At 42.3% G+C, this 21596-nt stretch overlaps 1 protein-coding gene across 2 annotated transcripts in view; it reads left to right on the forward strand.

Annotated features, from left to right (window-relative positions):
* The first annotated feature begins 7352 nt into the window (after nt 1-7352).
* Nucleotides 7353-21596, forward strand: part of PSD3 (pleckstrin and Sec7 domain containing 3) — a 593519-nt gene continuing 579275 nt past the window's right edge. For both annotated transcript variants that reach the window (XM_079143340.1, XM_079143339.1), the window contains exons 1-2: nt 7353-7534; nt 12717-12778. The gene's annotated coding sequence lies outside the window, so the exon portion shown is untranslated. The remainder of the gene's footprint in view (nt 7535-12716; nt 12779-21596) is intronic.

The following is a 21596-nucleotide window of genomic DNA, read 5'->3' on the forward strand; positions in this document are numbered from 1 at the left end:
TGGAGGCTTCCTTATATTTCAGATGCACCTTTAGGACCAAGCTCCATTGATAACTTGGGCCAGACGGCACATGAGGAAATGTCACTGGTGTTGAGTTTTTCTTTCTCTTTTTAGTAACCATAAAGAGTTACTCTCTTTAAGAACAAATTAATTCAAAGGCCTTGGCATTCAACTGTGGCAGCCTGTATTTTTAGAAAGCACTCATCTTGTCTGTGTGTTTATAACATTTATTATTTATCTACAGGATACAACAAGAAGTTCAGTTTAAAAGAGGTGGTTGGCCTTTTAAACATGTCTTTATCTTATAAATGTAGATAATTGACTTTTATTAATAGCAAATATTAATACATTAATTTATTAACAATGCAGCTCTTGGACTTCTACTTTTAAAAGATGAAAGGAAATCCAATAGATGTAATGTGTTTCTTTTGTACATGCTTGAATTAAAAATAATTTTCATATTTCCTTTCTAGAATACAACTCTCTGTGCATCCTCCAACTCCCAAAGAACAATCTTTAACTGTAGCTGTTAAAATAACACATATTAAAAATCGTAGCCTATCTCGCCTTCTGGAAATATCCCACATTCTTCCTTGAATGTGTATTCCTTGCTTTACCCCAAAGATGTGTCTCTCTCTTGAGATTGCACCCATTCTTTCTTGAGTATATATCTACCTTCCTAAATAAACTTCTCTCTATGCCTTCGGGGGAAAATCTGTACTATAAAATCAAAACCCAAGATTTTAGGAAAAGGATAAAATGAAGGAGGTTTGTTTTTGTTGTTATTAGGACATTTGAAGTATTTATGGTTAAATCTGTATAAATGCTAAAAGGGTTCCTTCCCTTAGACTGATAACCAGATAGAAGAATTATGTGCTTCTGTTACTCTATCCTGATGTTCAATTCTGTCTCGGCAGAGTACCCCAAATGGATCTTAGTCATTTTAATTCTGACTCTTGTACATCTTTAATAAACTTACTCTTTTCTTCCATTGAAAGTCCTGTAATGGGTTCCACTTGGCTATTTGGAGTTGAGGTTAAGAACTGGTAAGAGCCCTATTCCTAGGACAATGCACCATTACCATGTTCCAGACTAAGATTTGTAAGTTCAACACTTCCATATGGTACAGCACTGAAGTGTATAACAAATGTTACCCTGACGATCAGATAAACTGTATTATTCCTGAGGAGTCTCTCAGATAAATTGATTTTGTAATGAAGCTTCCTGACATTACTTTCATTAAAAAATTTCCTCCAACAAGAGTATTAAATATCATCATATGATGGATAAAAATACTAGTATGACAGTATTTCTTCCACTGTCAAAATTAAAAGAAATTTACCAACAAGCCTAAGATTAAGGGAAGTGAAGGGAGGGGAAGGGGTATGAGAGTAGGAATGACAGCAGACATTATTACCTCATGTACATGTATGACTATGTGACCGATGTGACCCTGCAGTATGTATAACCAGAAAAATGAGAAGTTATACTCCATTTATGTATGATCTATCAAAATGGATAAATGCATTCTACTGTCATGTACAATTAATTAGAACAAATAAAAAATTAATTAAAAAAAAACCGTAAACCAAAGACTCACCAATTTTATAACTGAAGTAGTCAAGAGTTATTTTTCTCAACCATAAGTTTTGCAAAGTAAAAGTGATTCTGAGGCTTTTCAATTGCCAGAGTAAAGCAGCCAAAGCATCTCTTAGGGGATTCATGCAGGAGCTATGGACAGCTTGAAGAGGAGAATGCTGAACAACAGAGGCTCTTAGGAAGGCCACGTTGCAGCTGTCCCACTGAAAGTCAACTGAAGTTGAAGGGATTTGAAGATGATGTTAAAAAAAAAAAATCTTCCTCACGTGACAGCTTTAACAATACGTGCACCAGGCCTGGAGGTGCACATGTACCAGTAATCCCAGAGACTCAGGAGGCTAAAACAAGAGGATCACAAGTTCAAGGCCATTTGGCAAGACCCTGTCTCAAAATAAAATTACCAGGGATGAAGCTCAGTGGAAAAGAGCCCAGTACTTGAAAAAAAAAAAAAAAAAAAAACTTGCAAGGTTGTCTTTGTTAAACATGATCTCAGAAACTTCTTTAGCTGTCTCTGTTCCTGTCAATTGCACTGCAAATACAACCAAATCAAAACCTTCTGGGAAGGATTCACTACCCCAAATTCTATTAAGAACATTTGAACTTATGGGAGGAGGTCTCGACATTAAGAGAAGTTTGGAAGAAATTGATTGAAACCCTCATGGATGACAAAAGGTTTGAAGAGGTCAGTGGAGGAAGCAACTGCAAACAGGGTGCTAGCAAGAAAATTAGAATTAGAAGCAGAGTCTGAAGATGTGGCTTGCTGCAACCTCATGATGAAACTGCAGTAGACGAGGAGTTGCTTTTTAAGGATGAGCAAATAAACTCGTTACTTGACATGGAATCTACTCCTGGTGAAGAGGCTGTGAATGCTATTGCAATAATAATAAAGGATTTCAAGTATTACATAAACTTAGCTGATAAAGCAGCAGTAGGGTTTGAGAAGATTGACTCCAATTTTGCAAGCAGTTCAAATCTATGGGTAAAATGCTACCAAACGGATTCACGTGCTTCACAGCAATCTTTCATGAAACAAAGGTTCAATGCATGCAGCAAAATTCTTATTGTCTTTTTTTTTAAAAATAAATTGCCACAGTCAACCCAACTTTCAGCAGCCACCAGCCTGATCAGTCAGCAGCCATGGGGGGCAAGACGTCCACCAGCAAAAATGTGTGAATTGCTGAAGGTTCAGGTGAGTTAGCATTTTTTTAGCAAGATTTTTAAATTAAGGTTTGTAGTTTTTTTTAGACATGCTTTTGTACACTGAAGAGATGATAGCATAATGTGAACATAACTTTTATATGCACTGGGATACAAGAAAATTCGTGTAATTTGTTTTGTTGTTATAATTGGCTTCACTGTAGGGATCTGGAACTGAACCTACTATATTTCTGGGGTACGCCTGTGTATGTATGTATATCATAATACACGATTAGTATAGGAATTGGCTCACACAAGGATGGAGGCCAAGAAGTTCCCACAATCTGCCATCTGCAGGATGGAGTATCAGGGGAGTTGGTGCTGTAATTTAGACTGTCGGAAGGCTCTAGAACCAAGGGACCTGATACTTTAAGTCCTCATCTGAGAAGGGCCTAGAAGGGCTGATGTCCTAGGGTAAGAGAATATAGATGTCCCAACTCAAACAGGAAAGTAAATTGACTCTTCCTCTGCTTTTTTGTTCTATTGACTCTCAAAAGATGGCATGATGCCCATCTGCACTGGTAATGCTAATGTCCTCTAGAAATAGCCCCCAGAAGACCCGCCTAGAAATAATATTTCATCAGTTATCTGGTCATCCCTTAGCTGAGCCACATTGACGTATAAAATAAGCACAGCAAGAACACAAAGTTTTGGACAAACCCTGTTTATGAGCCTCTTTTTAATTTCTCCATTATTATTCTTATGCATTAATTGGTTGACATCTGTGCCATCTAAACATTGGCAACCCCCAGAGACCTCTAGGTAGCTCCATTTCAGGGCAAGAGTCCTTGTAAGGTGGCAGTTTTCTCAAGGAATCACACACCCAGTGATTCTAGCATGCTGGCATTTGTAGGTTGCATTTGGCATCTCAGTTATTGCAAGCTGAACTGTGTCTCCAAAAATGAATGTTCCAGTCCTAACCGCTGGTATCTCTGAATGTGACACTTAGAAATAAGGTGTTTGCAGAGTAACTGAGATGAGGTTATACTAGGTTCAATGCAGTGAACCGGCTGGTATCCTTAAAAGAAGAGGGAAATTTGGATATGGTCACCCAGAAGAAAGAGCCATGTGAAGAGAGAGGCAGACGGCAGTGATGTGGCTGTGAGCCATAGAATGCCAAGAACTGCCGGCAACCGCCAGAAGCCAGGAGAGAAGCCAGGAAGATGTGCTAGTCAGCTTCTCATTGCCTGAGGAAACACCCACAATAGATAACTTAAAGGAGGAAACATTTATTTCGACTCATGGTGTCAAGTTTCAGTCCATGGATGACTGGCTCCATTGCAGAATATCATGGCAGAGGTGTGGTGGAGAAAAACCGCTCTCCTCATGACAGCCAGGAGAGAGAGAGGGACCAGAAACACCATACAGTCCCCAATGGCACACCCCCAAAGACCCACTTCTTCCACTAGGTCCCACCTCCCACAGACTCTACCACCTCCCAGTAGTCCATTCAGTTACTGATGGATTAACCCACTGGCGAAGTCAGAGACCTCATGACTCAGTCACTTCCCAAATGCCCCACCTCTGAGTATTGCTGCTTTGGGGACCAAGCCTTAAACCTAACACATGAGCCTTGGAAGACACTTCATATCCAAACCGTAACAGAATTCCTCTCTAGAGCCTTCAGAGGGAACATACCCTATTGATACCTTGATCTTGGACCTCTAGTTTTCAGAACTGTGAAAAAATAATGTCCTGTTGCTTTAAGCTATTCGCTGTATAGAATTTTGTTGCAGCAGCCACAGGAAACTAATACACCAGGTCTCACAGGGTTCTCAATGCCTGTCAAGCTAACCCACATAAGATCTTTAGTGGTATCTTCCTTATTGCCCAGTCAGGTTCATGTCAGTATCCAGAACATTTCTGAATGTCAGGCACAGGATTCTAAATTCCTCACAAACCAATAAACAACAGTACCTGTCAAAACTGTATTCAAAAGGGTCTGGAATAGACTCAAGTCTAGGAATTGTTTTATAATGGTCTCACCAATGTGAGACTGGGCTACCGGAATAGCAAATGTTCTCATTTTATCTCTGCAAAAGTTTGTTGCACTTCCTACTGTTTCCCCAAGTGCCCAAATGCCTCAGTAAGTTATTTTCTTCCAACATTTTCTTTACAGAATCAGTCAAGGAAAGAGGAACTGGCTTTCTGGCACAGCCACTACCAAGACTGTTATTTCAATAATGAAAAACTGAACAATATGTTCTGTGTAAGCTGCAATGTAATCTAAAGTTCATTTGTGGTCTCTACGTCCCCAAGTCCATATTACAAAGTCTGTCATTAAGGAAACAAATGAGGATAGCCATGAGCCAACTACACTTGCCAGTCCTTATAACTGTTGGTTTTGTCTTGTAGAATCGACTTTCCTTGGCATCAGTAGTGTTTGAATTGGCAGTGAGTTGCCTTCAGCTCGTGGGCTGCTTTGTCCCTGCTGGTCCTATGTGTTTTCTTTAAACTTTCTTTGCATTTTGTTCCAGAAATCATCAGAGACACAATGATGCCCACTTGGGAGTTAGAAGTCACTGGACAGTCAGCATCTGGCCATTGTCCTCCCTCACCTAGGACCCGGACAGCAGGATGGGGTGCGAGGCAGTGCCTTCTTCAGCATCTTCCACAACCCAGGGAAGATGCTCTGTGCATTTTCAGGTGGTGCCTAAGAGCTGGCCAACAGTCCCAGGCAACATGTTAGCCCAGGGAATTTGTGCCTATGGTCCACCGTGGGTGACAGAAGGGCTCTCATCCACCTGGTAGCCTGCAGCTCAGTAAACCTCCTCTGGCCCGTCCTTGCTATGCGCTTCTTCAGACCCCAGAACTGCTCCTTCTTGCTCCGGTCCTTGAACCTGTCAGCCGCAGCACATGTGCCACGGCCCCCAAGAGGACGAGGTCTCCAGCCAGGACAGTTGCTCGTCCTTGATCCTTGCCTTCTGGACCAGCTGGCCGGCCAGGCTCCCAAAAGGTCTATCCTCAGGTTCAAGAAAGGAAGGATCGAGGGGCGAGATGAGGCAGTCCCCTCCAGGAAGCGAGCGTGGAGTCCCGCAGGGCCCCACACGGGTCTTGGTCAGGGAAGACCCGTGCATCGGAAAAGCGCCCTCCTGCACCTGGGCTCCGTGGGTCCCCTCTCAGTCCGCGACAGCAGAGATGGTCCATAACCTCCTCCTCCGTGCGCCACCCTGAGGCTGCCACGCTCACAGCCCCCAGCCATTGCCCCGGCGGAGCAGGGAGGGCCCGCAGGCGCCCACACCCCGTCTCCTGGCGTCTGGCACCTGGGACCACAGCAGGACGCGTTCCTTGCCTCCATCCCCCTATCTCCTGGGCCCCAGACTTGGGACCTTTACCTGCACCCAGACTACGCCCACCGACCTTGAAATGTGCGCCTGTCCTAGTCTGGTTCCAGCCTCCCGCTACACCACTGTCTCCTTCCATCCCAGGTGGGCAGGTTCCAGGAGTCTTTAAAGACCAGCCAGGTGGAAATCCACCAAGACCACACAAATGGGAAGAAGCAAACGCTGCTGATTCAGAGCTCTCCGTGGCAAGGGCCCCGTTGCGTGCATTCGGCAGAACCTCCAAGGCAGGTCGGGGAGAGGAAAGCTTAGTGGGGCAAAAAGGAAGTCTTCAGGTAGGCCAGGTGGAGGCAGGAGGCTGGCATCCTATGAAGTTGCTTTGGGGGAACGTGTCAGGCTTTCTCTTGTTGGTCCTGAGTTGGAAGTGTGTCAGAGACAAGCCTTGGGGAAGCTTGCAGTTACTGATCAAATTTTGATTCTCTGGTCACAGTTCTCTTTTTACAAGGGGACTAGCCAGAATCCCTCTGTGTATTTTCTGTCCCCTTGTCTCCGATGACCATATACAACTTTTCAGGAGAAACCTGCCAATAGGACTTCTCAGTAGGCTCTAACTTTCCATTTCTGAGAGAAATTCTTCAAGTGGGCAGAGTGGGCATTGGCTGCATGCAACCTGAGCTTGGGACCTTCAGCCATGTAATGAAGAAGGGAAGCTAAGTTCTTTGATTTTAAAACTAACTCCATCCCCCTCCTCTCCCCCGCCCACCAGTGTCACCATAGTGCAGCCAGCCATGTGGTCTATGTATATGTGGCCTATGTATCCATCATTTATTCTAATAATCAGTACCTTAATGAGTACATACCACATACAAGGACAGAGGGATGAGGTAGAGTCTGGTGGACATTCTGTGGTCCTAAATTTCATATTAATTCAGATTCTATATTCCCATAACCTCCCAGATTCATTTTTGTCATAGCCATATTCTATTCCTGAATTTTCATCCCAGTGTGGGGAACTAGGCAGTGTCCTGATACCCAGAGTTTTGGGGGCATCTTTGCAAAATCTAACATCAATGAGGAATAGTGTTTCTGTCCCCATCTTCTCTCTCCCTGAGTCTAGCTAGCTGCAATTGAACAGTCCACTTGGTGATTCATTGGGTGCTATTTAGTTTGTTCCGTCAGCTGTTTATTAATCTGTAGCTTCCTGTTAAGATGCAGGGTGTGCTTTTTAAAGAAACCTTACACAGCATAAGTTTTATTTTGGGACCGGACACACTAGTGTACAAAGAGGATCTGTGAGAGTTACGTAGTCCTGTGAGCTATTCTTGCAGCAGAATTTGGTGAGCACACGCTATGTGCCAGGCACCGTTCAGTGAACTGGGGGTTCGGAAGTGAATGAGACCATCTCACCGTGGAGAAAGGTTACATCTGCTCAAGGGAAACAAGTGTAATAGTGCGTGGTAAGTCCAACCATAGATGTTCTAGGTATGGCGGAGCACAAGGGAGGAACTGGAGAGTTCTAGGGGAACAGAGGAATGAGGAGGTGGGCATAAAAGAGGCTCTGGAATGCAGTCTAGGCAAGATTCCCAACCGGTGGATGGCTAACAAAGATGTCACATTTTGGTGACAGCCTGGGAAGTTCAGATTGTTCAAGGAAGATCTTGAAGGAAAATCATTTGAAGGTTATTTTAAGAGAATGTTGCCGAGGTTTAGGCAAAACGTGCCAAAACCTGCTTGGAGCAGAAGCAAGGGGAGAGGGAGAGAATTTGAATTTTACAACAGAAGTGGGGTGTAAGGGAGAAGGAGTTGAATGAAGATTTCTGGTTTGGAGTTGCCTGGTTAAGGGTGCTGCTATTAAGTGTCATGGAAGCAAAGAAGGAAAAATAGGTTTGTCGACTGAGGGCAGTGGAGAAAATGGGCTCACTTTTGGATCTGTTGAAGTTGGTGCCTTCTAAACTGTGGGGACATCATTTGGGACCATATGAATGAGTCCGGGACATCATTCAGCCACCTGACATCCAAGTGTGTAGTTTGAGAAGGAAGCCTGGACTGGTAACACATATTTGAATGACATTTCACCACTTGGAAATACTATTAAACAGATAAGTTTTCTCTTTAGTGCTTAACAAATAATCAGTGCTTCAAAAGCATGTATAAATTTTTATATTAAAAAATGTTTTTGGAGTAAACAAAATTGCATTCAAGATTTTTTTTTTTTTTTTTTTTTTTTTTTTTTTTTTTTTTTGCCTTAATGGTGTCAGTTTTTATGTCAGGGGCTGAGATATCAGGGAAAGAGAGCAATACAAAGGGAATACCATCTACAAATTGACCTTTAGGTGCTAATGTCAATGATACAGGTGTTACTTGCTTTTCAGTACCAGAGACTTAAAAAAAGACTCTGATAACTATGGAAAACTGTATATAGACAGTTAATCTTGGAATAGTATAAGAGGAGGGTTCTCCCAACAATTCTTACACTAGTCCCCGGGAAACAGGCACAAACAAAAGGTATGTCTTCCCTGACCACACAAAGTGAAATTTTTGAGAATATCTTTAAGTGAAAGTATTCTTTGTGTCCAGGAATCTAGATGAGAAACCTAACCCCAACTCTAACCTTAATCCAGCCTTAACCCAAACCTAACTCAAACACCAGTACTAACATGGATGCTAACCCCAAACCTAGTACTAAAACTCAACCTCATCTTACGCTGAAACCTGACCCCACACTAACTGAACACTCAGCACTAATCCTAACTCTGATTTAACCCTTTTTCTTGCCATTAACCATGATTTTACCCCTAGAACTGACCTTTTTAAGTGGTAGACCTATTAGAGGAAAATGTTCTTTTGGACTCTAGCATCTAGATAATCAAAACTGATACATGAACTTCAGATTAAATGAGTTATTTATAGGCAGATCTTCATCAATCTTTAACAACGTATCATGGGTAGCACAGACAGCCTGACCTTTCTGATGGAGACAACCAAAGTTTTGTTCCTTTATTTCTGCAGAACATTCTGGCTTCTGATTTCTGACTTCGGCAAATGTGCCTAATGAGGGTCGTTATAAAAAATCAGTGACTATCTCTGAGAGGCAAGATCCAAATTGAGAGTATTTTTCATAGACTTCATGGAGTGTATACTAACCTTAGTCCCAGTCTTCTAGGACTCCCAAGAGTTTACAACTTTTCCATTCCAGGAGACCTCACAAGCTTGTCCACCTATAACTAAATCCCAGTGTTACCTCATCCAGACTTTGCCAGCTAGGACTTATCTAGATCAGACTAACTATCACTACAGTGTGCAGTGTTAGACTCTGTGGGTTACAGAAGTAATAAAAGATACTGTATTACATTCAGAGACTTCATAGCCAAGCTGAGGAAAAATGATTAACATAAGACAGTGAGAGAAGATTATGGACCTGACATAATTCAGTGTTGTTATGTGGAACAGACTGGGTGTTGAAATGATTCAAAGTTATAGACATTGGAGGATATCATGGACACTATTTTCTCTCATTTATATAGCACTTAGCAGCTTACCAAAATGTTGTAACACATATTCAGTCATTCCCAGGACCCTGGGAACTGATAGGGCAGGTATTAATATAATTATGCTTATTGGCATATGCAGAAATCTAGCATGCATATACAACTATTAGATAAATCCATGGCTCTTAAGAACAATTTTCAAATGGCATTCTCAATAACAGTATTTAAAATAGAAAAAAAAAAAACCTGGTAAATATCTAAATACTATAAAAGGGGGGATGAATTAAACAAATTATGAATATCATGTAGAAATTAAAATTACATTGGAAGAATTTACTTGTTTATAATATAATGTAGGGTGGAAAAAATCATGACATATTACTATCCAAATATTATTAAAAATAAATATATGAATGGAATAAAGAACTGATTAATGGTGGTTTTCTTTTTTTTTTTTTTTTTTTTTTTTTTTTCTTTTTGCTGCGCTGGGGATTGAACCCAGGGCCTTGTGCTCGCAAGGCAAGCACTTTACCAACTGAGCTATATCCCCAGCCCAAGAGTGGTTCTCTCTGGCTGGTGGTAATATGACTTAATTTGTATTATCATTTTTGTACTTTGTACTTTTCTAGAATTTCCAAAGTTTGTACACAATGAGTCTTTACTGTAAGAAAAAAATACTTAGGAAGAAAGACTAAGAGAGAAATTATAAGTGTTTAAGATTTTCAGATGGGCTACGTCCCTTATAACTATTTCCCAATAATAGCACAAAATGAATAGAGAGACCACATCCTTCTGTTTCCAACTTAGAAAATATCACTGGAGTGGAGTAGATTCTGAAACACAGAGAAGGGGGTCAGGTGACCTTCACAGGAGGTGAAGAGCAAGAGAATAGAGCTAAAGAAGATAAAAAGCTGCAGTAGCAGAACTGAGATAATGCCTTCACTGGAAGGAAATCGGAGTACTTGTCGTGAGGTAGTCTGACCTTTGGGAGCTGTTTATCACTCAGATAAATAGAAAACCAAGTCCGGAAGTAGATAAAAATGCAGTTATGTCACAACTGCAAACAACGCCTCAACGCTTCATTGTACAAAGTATTTCATGAGCTTTGCTAACCTTAAGGAGACCTTTGCCAGGATTCCTCTTGGTTTTCCATCAGGACTGCAAAATGTTTTCAGCAAGTGTGCATTCAGGCATAAATGGAAACCACCCAACCGGTGACATTATGAAACATCTAGGAGTTGAGAATTTTTTATGAATTTATATATAACTAAGCATCATTTGGGGGAGGGGCAATGTGCCCTTGAGGGAAAGCAGTAATTGAAAGTTAGTAAAACAGTTATCTTAGAATCTTGATCTTGATCCATAGTGATTCCTGTTTTTGTGCTTGGTGATGAGATGATATAAAACAACAGGACCACTCGTTTGGCGGAATATGGAGCAGTGACTGAATCTTCTGCTAAGTGTGTGACCTCACATGACCTTGTACTCTCACTTGCAGCGAAAACCATGGAAACTATCTTCAACAGATAAATTTCTGACAAATGGAGCCTTCCTTTTTATTTGTCTTTGATTTTACTTCACATTTACCTGTGAAATAAATCGGCATGGTGTTTCCCACCAAATACATGCTATTCAAAATTCAGAGAACTCTCTTCCAATTTCTTTTTCTCCTCCCTACAATTTGCATTGGCCTTGCCCGTGTTTACCGTCCCTCTCCACCAGATCACTGGGTTAAGCACAGCTCCCAGAAATCCCACGAAATGCCCAGTCTGAGAAGAATCAGGATGCAGTCTCTGTCTGGTTCCTAAAGGGTCATCTTGTTTTTAGTCTTTGGATAACATGCGCTAATTTTCTTGCCTGTTCTCAAATTTGTAAACATGACGTAAAAGAAAATAAATGAACATAGTGATTAGTGGAAGAACCTAAATTTCTTATTTCTTTTTTAATACACATAAATATATATTAATATATACATATATATGTGTATATATATATATATATATATATATATATATACTGGGGATTGAACTCAGGGGCACTGAACCACTGAGCCACATCCCCAGCCCTTTTTTTGTATTTTATTTAGAGACAGAGTCTCACTGAGTTGCTTAGTGTTTCCCTAAGTGCTGAGTCTAACTTTGAACTTGTGATCCTCCTGCCTCAGCCTCCTGAGCTGCTGGGATTACATTAATTTTCTTATTTCTTGTCTGTGATTCTTGCCTTACTTGCCAAGTAGGCAAAACTGTTTCATACAGTGATGGGGGATTTTTTCCTAATTGTAAGATTTTTTTTTGATGTGGGGTGTCAAAAGAAAGACGGTAAGATTATTTACTTACAGAACCATAGAGGAAGCCAGAAATGTTCAGAAAATAAAAATTCACGTGTTGATAAGTAACTTTTTAAAAGACGAAGCTTGTTTGCATCTGTACAGTATCTAGGCGGGAAGGAAGAAAGGGCAGAGAATGATAGCAAAATGAGAATTTATCAACCTAATTTATAGTAATGAAACAATTAGGCCAAGATGGCTTTTCTGCTGAAGCTCTCTTGTCCTGTATTTTAACTTGAATGATTATCCAAATAAACTGCAAGTTACCCCACGGTATGTAATCAGTGTGACATCTGGGGCTCCATAAGAGGACACTATTTCTCCAACTTCAGCTAACCCGTGTGTTTCCTGCAGTGCATTTTGGATTAACTGTCAGACTCACCAAAGAGTCCGGTTACTCTCTGGCTGGTTTTAGAATCGTCTCCCTTTCTCTCTCTCTCTCTCTGGCTAGCAGAAGTGTCCCTTCCTGCACTTATATCACTCCTGCGTTGAAAAAAAACTTAGTCTCTTGCCAAATACATCCAAGCAGAGAACTAACAGGGTTAGCTACATCTAGTTGAAGAAACTTTTAAATCATTTGGCAATCGATACTTCTTACTTTGCCTGATTACATGTGCATTTTACACCTTTTCCATGACAAGGGAGTCAGGATTATGAGTTTTTCGTCCATGATTTGGCATATAGAGAGAAGGAAGATGAGGAAGAAAACAATTTGAAGATTTTGCAGAGAGAAGGGACTGGGATTTTACTCTGTTGTGGAGTCTGCTGGAATAAACAAAGTCACCAACGCCAGGCAACTTAACTGAATGTGTTTTACATTTTAAGTTTCAGACACAACCTGAAACCCAAAGAGGAACCTCTCCAAGGAGCTGGCAGATGCGAGCCTGGTAAGTCACTGCTTCGAATTGAAACTTTCTTCTGAAGCAAAGTACTAGCAGTAATATATTTTAGGAGGAAATGTTTGGGTTCTTAAAATTTCTTTTCTTTCTATATCCATGGTTGTATAAAAAGAAAAATTCTCATATGTTAGGGAAGGTGACTTAGGGTATCTTTCCAGACTGCTTTGTGGCATGTTTTCCTTTGGAGTTTCAGAAAAATATTCTTGGCGTTATCAATCTCAGGTCAGTGTGGCATAAAATCAGATGGCCACTGGCATGATATTTGAGGAGTAAGGCAGCCTAGAGTACTGTGAAAGATGAAATATTGTCTGATCAGATACATGGGGAGAGTTCTCATGAACATACACTGAGGAATACTTTCAATTAGAAAATTGAAGTCTGTCTTGATTCAGAAGATCTGGTTTTATTAAAAATCTGGGATAGAAATTTTGCTTTTTTGCCCTTTATTAATTAATCTCAGTGTTCAAGATATGAAATCATAGCAAAAACATTGAGTTGGTGACAAATAAATTATAAAGAAAACAGTACCTAATAAAAAGATTAGAATAAGATGCCATATATCTCCAAAGAAAAGATGGACATCTGAAAGCAGAGTTAAAAAAAAAAAATACCTTTTCCTTTCTACTTGTTCGTGAAATTTTCCTTTAGCTCTATAATCAAATCCACTCAGCTGGGTTTTGCATGCCTCTTTGCCCTCAAGTGGGTGGGGAACACCTCAGTGTGAAATCACTGCAGCTTGTTAAATGCCAAAAGAGAAACTTCTTAGCCAGACGGATCAGATCACCAATTGCCATGCAGAGCAGTTGCTAACAACAGGAAATGTCACTGTTCCCTTTGAAGACAACTGAGGACCACATCAAGAGCGTAAGCTTGTAAATAATTAGGAAAAAAGATTGGAAAATGTGCAACCTCATGTGATACTTTATGTTCCCAAGGAGAACAAATATTACAGTTCATGTCAGCAATAATAATGACTAAGTGTTGGCATATTAGAAACTGTGGGGCATGCAGATGCAGTGTCTGCCTATTTCCATGATCACAATGAGATAGCTGAGCAGGATTTAAGATAGGAGTAGTCTTCAAGGACAAACGTGGGCCTGTGAAGGTCGGGGGAGGAGATGACTCTTATATGTATGTCCCTTTGCCCACACGGGGTGACTGGGAAATATCTAGATGTGAGATCCTTGCAGTTTATTCAAAACCAAAGAGAAATTAGATAACCAGTTGCCATGCACAGAAGAACCTTGGAAGTGCTGGAAGAACTTTTGTGAATATGAGCTGGATAGATTCTCAGGAAGAATTCTTCCTGTCCGGAGCTGTGATATTTTGCCCCTCTCTGTCCTGAGAATTTCATTTCCCCGAGATGAGGGAAGGAATGGAGCCTCTGCAGCCTCTTCTGGTGCTTTCTTTATCCCTGAAAAGGAGGAGATGAAATTCCCAGGAAGGAATCTCGGATAGGCCAGATAAACCAGGGGGGTTTATGGGACTCTGGAGGGTCCATCCTTGAGTGAGTCCAGAGTGCCTGTGAAGCCCCTGTACTTTTATGCAGAATTGTAAAGAATTGCTTCTTGGCATAAATAGAACATGTGAAGGAAAAGTCCTCACACAAGTGGAGGGCAGTCAAGGATTGAACGAAGCTGCCTTTGAAGCCAGGGCTCCTGCTGCACCGCACTTGCCCTGTATCTAAGGACATTCACGAAAAGAACAGCCCGATTCAAGACCTCTCTGCATGCTTTGTAGAGAGTGGCTGTGTGTGGAGAGAGAGAGAGACAGGAGAAAGGACTTCCTGCCCTTTGTAAACAAATACTGGTCAGCAGGGAGATGTAAGAACACTGTAATTGGGTTAGTCTTGCCAGTGCGCCTTGGCGGTGGGAGGAACTGAGGCTTGCTGGGAGGGCGGGGGGCCGGGTGTTGGTGAGACGAAAACTCAAGTGGAGAATCAGAATCCAGATCAATCGGATCAGAGGAAAGAGGAAGGCGTTTGCAGATTACCTGAGGAGCAAGGCACCGGAAGAAGTTGGTGCTATGAGAGTCAGAAGCTCGTGGGGCAGGCTGAAAGTTAGGAACGGACGGCGGTGTGCATCGGCGCCCTGGGCGAGCTGGGCGTGGCCACGTGCTGCTAAAGTGCTGCACTAGGTCAGCCAATTATTTCCCCAGCACCGGGGCTATGAGAGCTGTATCTAAAATCTTAAATTATAGGCTGAGAGTGCCTAAGAAGTCATCTACCCCAACCCTCTCATACACATGGACAATGAAGCCAGATATTAATTCAAGATTCTATAAATAATAAGTGGCAGTGCCAGACCTGGTTAGTTCACCAGGTGGTCATCTTCTCCTCTACTCTCTGAGACCTTCATGCCCCAAATCATTGTACTCTCCATTTTTATTTGTCACAAGAAACCTCAGGTCCCTGGTCACCAGTATCTCTTACATATTATCTATTTTCCCCTCTCATCTCAGTCTTCCCAAATTCCTGGAATCCATCCATCATGGCCCCTGGAACTCTTAAGACAGAACAGCTAATTTCCTCATATCTTCAAATTTGTCTTCTGAATTTTCATTTCACTGCCTAACTGACGCGTGAATCCCCTCTGCTTCTCCTCAGCTCTCTCATGAAGTGTGTGTGTGTGTGTGTGTGTGTGTGTGTGTGTGTGTGTGTGTGTGTGGTCTTCTCTTCTTGTTACTCCATGGACACCCTTTCTCCCTTATCCTAAAATCTCCCAGATTGAACCCCATACTATCATGGGATGACTATGAAGTCACCCACTACCTCTCACGCTGAAGTCATCAACTTAGGCCAAATATATTCTAGGACCTGAAATTTCAAGTGCTACCTTGATATCTCTGAGCCTCCTAGGGCCCCCAAGTCCTGACCAGGAGTTACCTAGTTCTCACTAGATATGCCCTCCACTCAGTAGGAAAGATTCTCCATCCAACAAGTTCCTTTATCAGCCAGACCAGCTGCACACCTGGTCCTCAGCCTTCTGAGTTGTATTTCTCTGCTGACCTGTGAAATTATTCAAGTAAGCCAATCATATCCTCAGTGAGAACCAGGGGGTCCTCACCCTCTTACTACAAAGCCCGCCTCTCACGGTCTCTTCCAGTTCACTCTGTTCCCTGTGTGGCCCCTGTTCTGTGTGGCTCGGAGTATCTTCCTCCCTTGAGCTGTGAGTACCCATGGCTGATAAACTGCTGCCAACCCCATCTGTCCAGGGTTGACTGTCTTGTCATCTCTTACCATTTAAGCAGCACAGCCCTCCTCCACCAATGGGGTAGACAAGGAGTTACCAGAAAAGTCAAGGCCCCATCTCTAGATTATGTTTGCTCCTGAATCTCTATCATCCTTTTCCCATGTTGATTTTTGTTGATTTCAACATGTTCATATGGAACCTTTGCAACACTCTGGCCTATCAGTTCCTCTCCTCCCATAATCACTCAGCTCCACAGCATGACCAATACTTCCAGACCTCCGTGATCTTTATTCATAAACCCCATTCTCCACCCTCCACCTCCCGTCTTTCCAGTTCGCCCCTTCTTGCACCTTGATTCTGATCATCTTTTGCTACCTCCCCTAACTGGACCTCCGTCCCCTGGATTTTCTCACTCTTCTCTGCCCCTTACCTCCTTTCTTCCCTTCTTATTCATTCAACTTCTCTGGCCAATGGTTACAATCACTCTTTTGCATACATCCTCATCCATACTTACCTATCTCTCCCTTCTTCTCATCTAGCAAAACCATAAATCTGGTTAAGCCCTACTAGTATTTTACTCTGCTACTGCACGTATGCCACTGAGTGGCTCACACACACACACACTCATTCCCACGGTCTCACCTTAAATTCATGACCTTGATCCTCAAGCGGGTCCTTAGAGCTGCCTTGTTGTCATACTGTATTTCCCTAGTCCTTGTTCTCTCTGTCCTCCTAGAGACCATTCCTGCCTTGTCTCGCTCTTAAAACCTCCAACAGCTTCCTCCTACCCTGTCCCTCAGGTGATGACTTGTTTTCTACATCACTGGAAACTGAGGCAATCAGAGGAGATCTTCGGAACTCCTTCTACGCGTCTAACCAGTCACACGGACCTCTATGCCCTGCCTTGTGAGGCATCTGTGCTTCCATCTGAGGTCAACACCAGCTGCTGTGGCCCAGATCTCCCACCTACCTCCCGTTTAAGGATGTTCCCCCAGCAGTTGTCCCCTTCCCCCAGACTTCAGTCTTATTTCCCTTCTCCGTGGAATCTTTCCCACAGAGAAACAAATCAGCTTTGCTTCTCCCACTTAAAAGCAATTTTTAATTAGACTTTCATTTTTTTCTCACCATTTCTCTGCTTTCCCTTGCAAAGAAATTTCTTTTCTACAATTCTTCTCCTCCCGTTTCCTCTGAACCTGCTGCAGTCAGGCATACCTCTTACCTGGCTCAGACCTCTTCATTAACTGCTCTTGAAAATGTCAGTAATGACCTTGGTGTTACTAAATACAACAATCCATCAAAGTCTTTTTTTCTTGGACAGTTGGTAGCATTTGACCAGCCGATCACTGTCTTCTCTTTGATATGCTTTTTTGCTCACTTTCAATTTTCTGTACTCTTCTGGTTTCTCTCATTGGTCACTCTCAGTCTCCTTAGCTACTTCCTTTATGACCTCTTTACTATGGTGTGATCCCTGCCCAGGTTTGATTCTTAGACCTCATCTTCTTCTATTCGTGGGCTCTCTCTTTGGTATGATCCAGCATCATGGTTGTGAATAGCAATTACCTGTTGAAAACTCCCAGATTTTTACATCCACCTGGGAACTTTCCCTTGAACTTGAGATTCTTATATCTAGCTACCTACCTAACATCTCACTTGGGTGTCACATCAGTTTAGGTTCAATCTGAAGTACAGAACCTCTATGAAGCAAAGGGATGTATTATAGGATGGGAATCTACGCAATTGTGGGAGAAGCTGAAGAAAGGTTATTGGCTCAGTGTCTGGTAGTGGGCCTGGGGTCATTGTGGGTCACCTGGACTGGTAACCAGAAGGAAGAGCTGGACCTGAAGAGGAAGAGAGCAACACGAATAGGAGCCCACCATGACAAACTGAACTGGACCTAATGCACTGCCACCAGCTTCAACATGAAGACCTGCCGAAGGAGCTGGTTGATTTTGCCAGGGGGCTTACGTACCCCTGCCCTGGGAGTCCACAAAGTCAGAGAGCGATGGGAGCTGGAGGAGCTGCAGCTGGACCACTATCCTGGGGCAACAGGTGGGCGGGCACCATCAGTCACAATGTGTGCAACCTTGAACAGAGCTCTACCTTCATCTTCAGACTGCGATGGCTGCTGCTTCACCTCCACCGTGCAATCATGGTGCAACTTATTCATAGCACAGCTGGTCTAGAAAAAAACAAGGAAGAGCATTCTGGGAAATGTGGGTCTATCTCAGCTAAACTGGCACTGATCAACGTCAGTGTCTGATGGACATCTCAAACTTAACACGCCCCAAATCCTGCCCCTAAATCTCCATCTGCAAATTTTTTCATTAACATCATCCATCATGAAGTTTTTGTTCCAGAAACTTCAGGGTCATCCTTGACTTTGCTTTTTCTCTCACATCCCAAATTCAATCCTTCAGGAAGTTCCATGACCTCTGCCTTCGCTAATATCCAAATCTGACCACTTTAAAGGTTTCCCACTTAGATTATTGCTGTAACTGCCCAAGTGGACTCTCTGCTTCAATATTTGCCCCTCTCCTTCTGTTTTCAACACAGCACGTAAGGCAGACCACATTCCTCTGCTGCTCAAAACCTGCCAATGACTCCTTGCTTCACTAAAGGTAAAAAAACCAATCTTGGTGCCGAGGAGACTTGTTGGGCTATGCCTTCTCAGCCTTTCAAGTTCAGTGTTCCTGATTACCTTCACTGAGTTCGTAGTTTCTGTGCTTGACAACACCTGAGAGAAGCTTTGAAGCACAGAAAGGAAATCGCTTGCCAGAAGACTACGCCATTGTACCTTGTCTCTGCAACAAAGAGGTCTGAGGGAAGAGAAAACCACTGTTCGCTGGGAGAAGAGCTTCCTCGAAAGTGAGACAGGTGCTAATGATCTTTGGTGACAGTCACAAATCCCAGAGGCAGCATTCTCGGGCAGTGGAAGGCAGAATGAGGAGAGGTTTATTCAGCAAGCATTTCCAGCTGAAATTAGATGATATTGAGCCTTTAAAAAATACCCTATACTTAGCGCTTGGGGTATGATGTGGCTTTGTACTCTAGTGACTTGTTTATGTGACTGTCCCCTTAACTAGCCCTACTGCCACTTCCGAGCTGGGACAGGGTACTTTTCCTGTTACCTTCCCATTTAAATTTTATGAACTTTCTGAGGTGAATCTTACTACTTCTTTTGACAGGCCAGGAAACCTTGGCTTAGAGAGAGGGCAAGTACTTAGGGCCGTTTAACCAGTGAATGTTGGAGCCAGGATTCAGGCCCAAGGTCATGGACTTTCCCAAGCCCACTGTTCCACTAAGGTGTCCAGATGGAACTCCTGGGAGCACAAGGCAGACGTGTGTGGGGCACATACACATTTTGCACCCATGGGGGCATATTCACTGTAGACATGGGATGCAAAAGTCATTCATCTCTGGTGTCTTTGGTCTCTTTTTTAACCCGATCGCAGGGTCCTTGGCCTTCCTCTTGGGTACCATGCAGGTCTCTTCTTTCTAAATGTCCTTACCCTTGGCAATCATCACCCTGCCCTTCACTTTGCCTTCACTTCCTTCTCACCTGGAAAATGGACATTTTTCACCCCTCCTGCATGGATTCATGGTGAAGATTAAGTAAGAAATGTACTTTTATTGAGTGCTTGGTGTATACCAAACACTATTCCAAGTAAGCGGTTGATCCAAGGGATTGCTGTATTTAATCTCACAACTGCTCTATGAGCAGGTACAATTACTGTCACTTAAGGGGTGAGGAAGCTGAAGAGAGATGAGGGACCTGTCCAAGGCCATGCAGCTAACAGAGCAAAGAGTCAAACATGGGCCATATGGCTCTGTGGGTCATTATGCCACTTAATGTGTGGGGTACTAATTTTAAAATGAATGATACTCAGAGATAGCCTCAAATATAAGACAATAACAAAGATAACTGCCACGTATTAATTGTCCCCTGTCCCAAACATTGTGCTCCTTTGCTCTGGTGCAACTCCCAGAACCTCACTTATTATGAGGGTTAAGTGACATGAGAAGTGCCCACATGTAATTGAAGACTGACACATACTAGGTCTGGTTTCCACCCAGAGATAACCAGTCTTAATGACTTCATACAGAAACTTCTCTGAGTTTTCTACACAAGTAAGTAAACCTGCATTATACTGCATACCCTTTTTTTTTTTCATTTTTGCACATTTTTCTATGTCAATCAACAACATGCATTCTCAATGGCTTTGATATTATCCCCACTTTACAAAAACTGGTTCTTTAGGATGAAAAAAAAATAGATATTATAATGGTTTGTGGCCCTCCAAAGGGCTACGGTATGTCAATAGAAACATATTTGCAATCTTAAAATTTCATGGGGAAGAGGGGATGGGTTGGAGACAATTAGGAAAAGAGGTCTAAAAAGTCTCCTTAGAGGGCAAAAGTGAAAAAAAAAAAAAAAGAATAGTTTGAGAAACATTGATCTACAGCATCATTTTACATAACAAGGACAGTATTCCTTCACATGAACATAACATAATTTATTTAACTGCCATTCTGTCATTGAAAATTGAGGAAGTTTAGCCAGGTGTGGTGGCACATGCCTATAACCCCAGCAACTCGGGAGGCTGAGGCAGGAGGATTGCAAGTTCAAAACCAGACTTGGCAATTTAGTGAGACCCTAAGTAACTTAGTGAGACTCTGTCTCAAAATAAAATATAAAAAGGGCTAGGGATGTGACTCAGTGGTAAAACATCTCTGGGTTCAATCTCCAGTTCCAAAAAAAAAGGAAATTGAGGAAGTTTCCCATGCTGATCACTATAAACAATGCTGCAGTAAATATACCTAGTTAATGTTTTGTGCACCTTTTAAGTCATTTCATTAAGAACAACTATCAAAGGAGGAATCGAAGGTCAAAACGCATTTTGGGGCTTCTGATATATAGTTTCTACTTTAGGTAGTTTTCAGAGAAATTTCCAATTCAAGTGATACATAAACTAGAGAAGAAAGAAGACATTTATTCAAATAACTGAGACTCATAAATTCACTTCTCCAGTAAGATGGTACTTTAAAAAGTCACTGCAGATCACCATTTCTCAAGATGCCTTTTGTCTGGAACATTCTGAATATATTTTCACTTGAAACATTGCATTGTCAGTCAGAAGAGCTTCCTTCCTCAAGTAACTTGCTGGTAATATGTTGGTGCATTTTTATTATGTAGCGGGAACACTGAGTAAGCTGCACTCGGTATAATTCGAGCCAAGAACCTCTTGATTCTTTCCACCCGCTGTTTCTCAGACTCACTTTTTGTCCTCAGATCCCTGCAAACTCTCAGGAGGATCCATGGCTTTCCCAAGTCCTTTCACAGAGTTGTCAATAACTGTTAGTTTCAAGAAGAGTCTCATTTCGATAACTAAATGTCCAATCCATTGAAAAAAGTCTCCAGCTCACTCAGACGGGTGGCTTCTCCCCCCTTGAGGCCTGTTTTATGCTGGAAGCTGAGGGTGGGACAGTGGGGGCTTCCTGTTTATAGGGTTCTGGGATTTCGTTTAGATAAATAACTGTCACGGCAGAAGGAGCTTTTACTCACAGCTCCTAGAAATAGGAGGCCTGGCATGCCACTCAGGACCACATGAGGAAAC

The sequence above is a fragment of the Sciurus vulgaris genome, assembly GCF_902686455.1.
Source record: "Sciurus vulgaris genome assembly, chromosome: 5".
Taxonomy (NCBI): domain Eukaryota; kingdom Metazoa; phylum Chordata; class Mammalia; order Rodentia; family Sciuridae; genus Sciurus; species Sciurus vulgaris.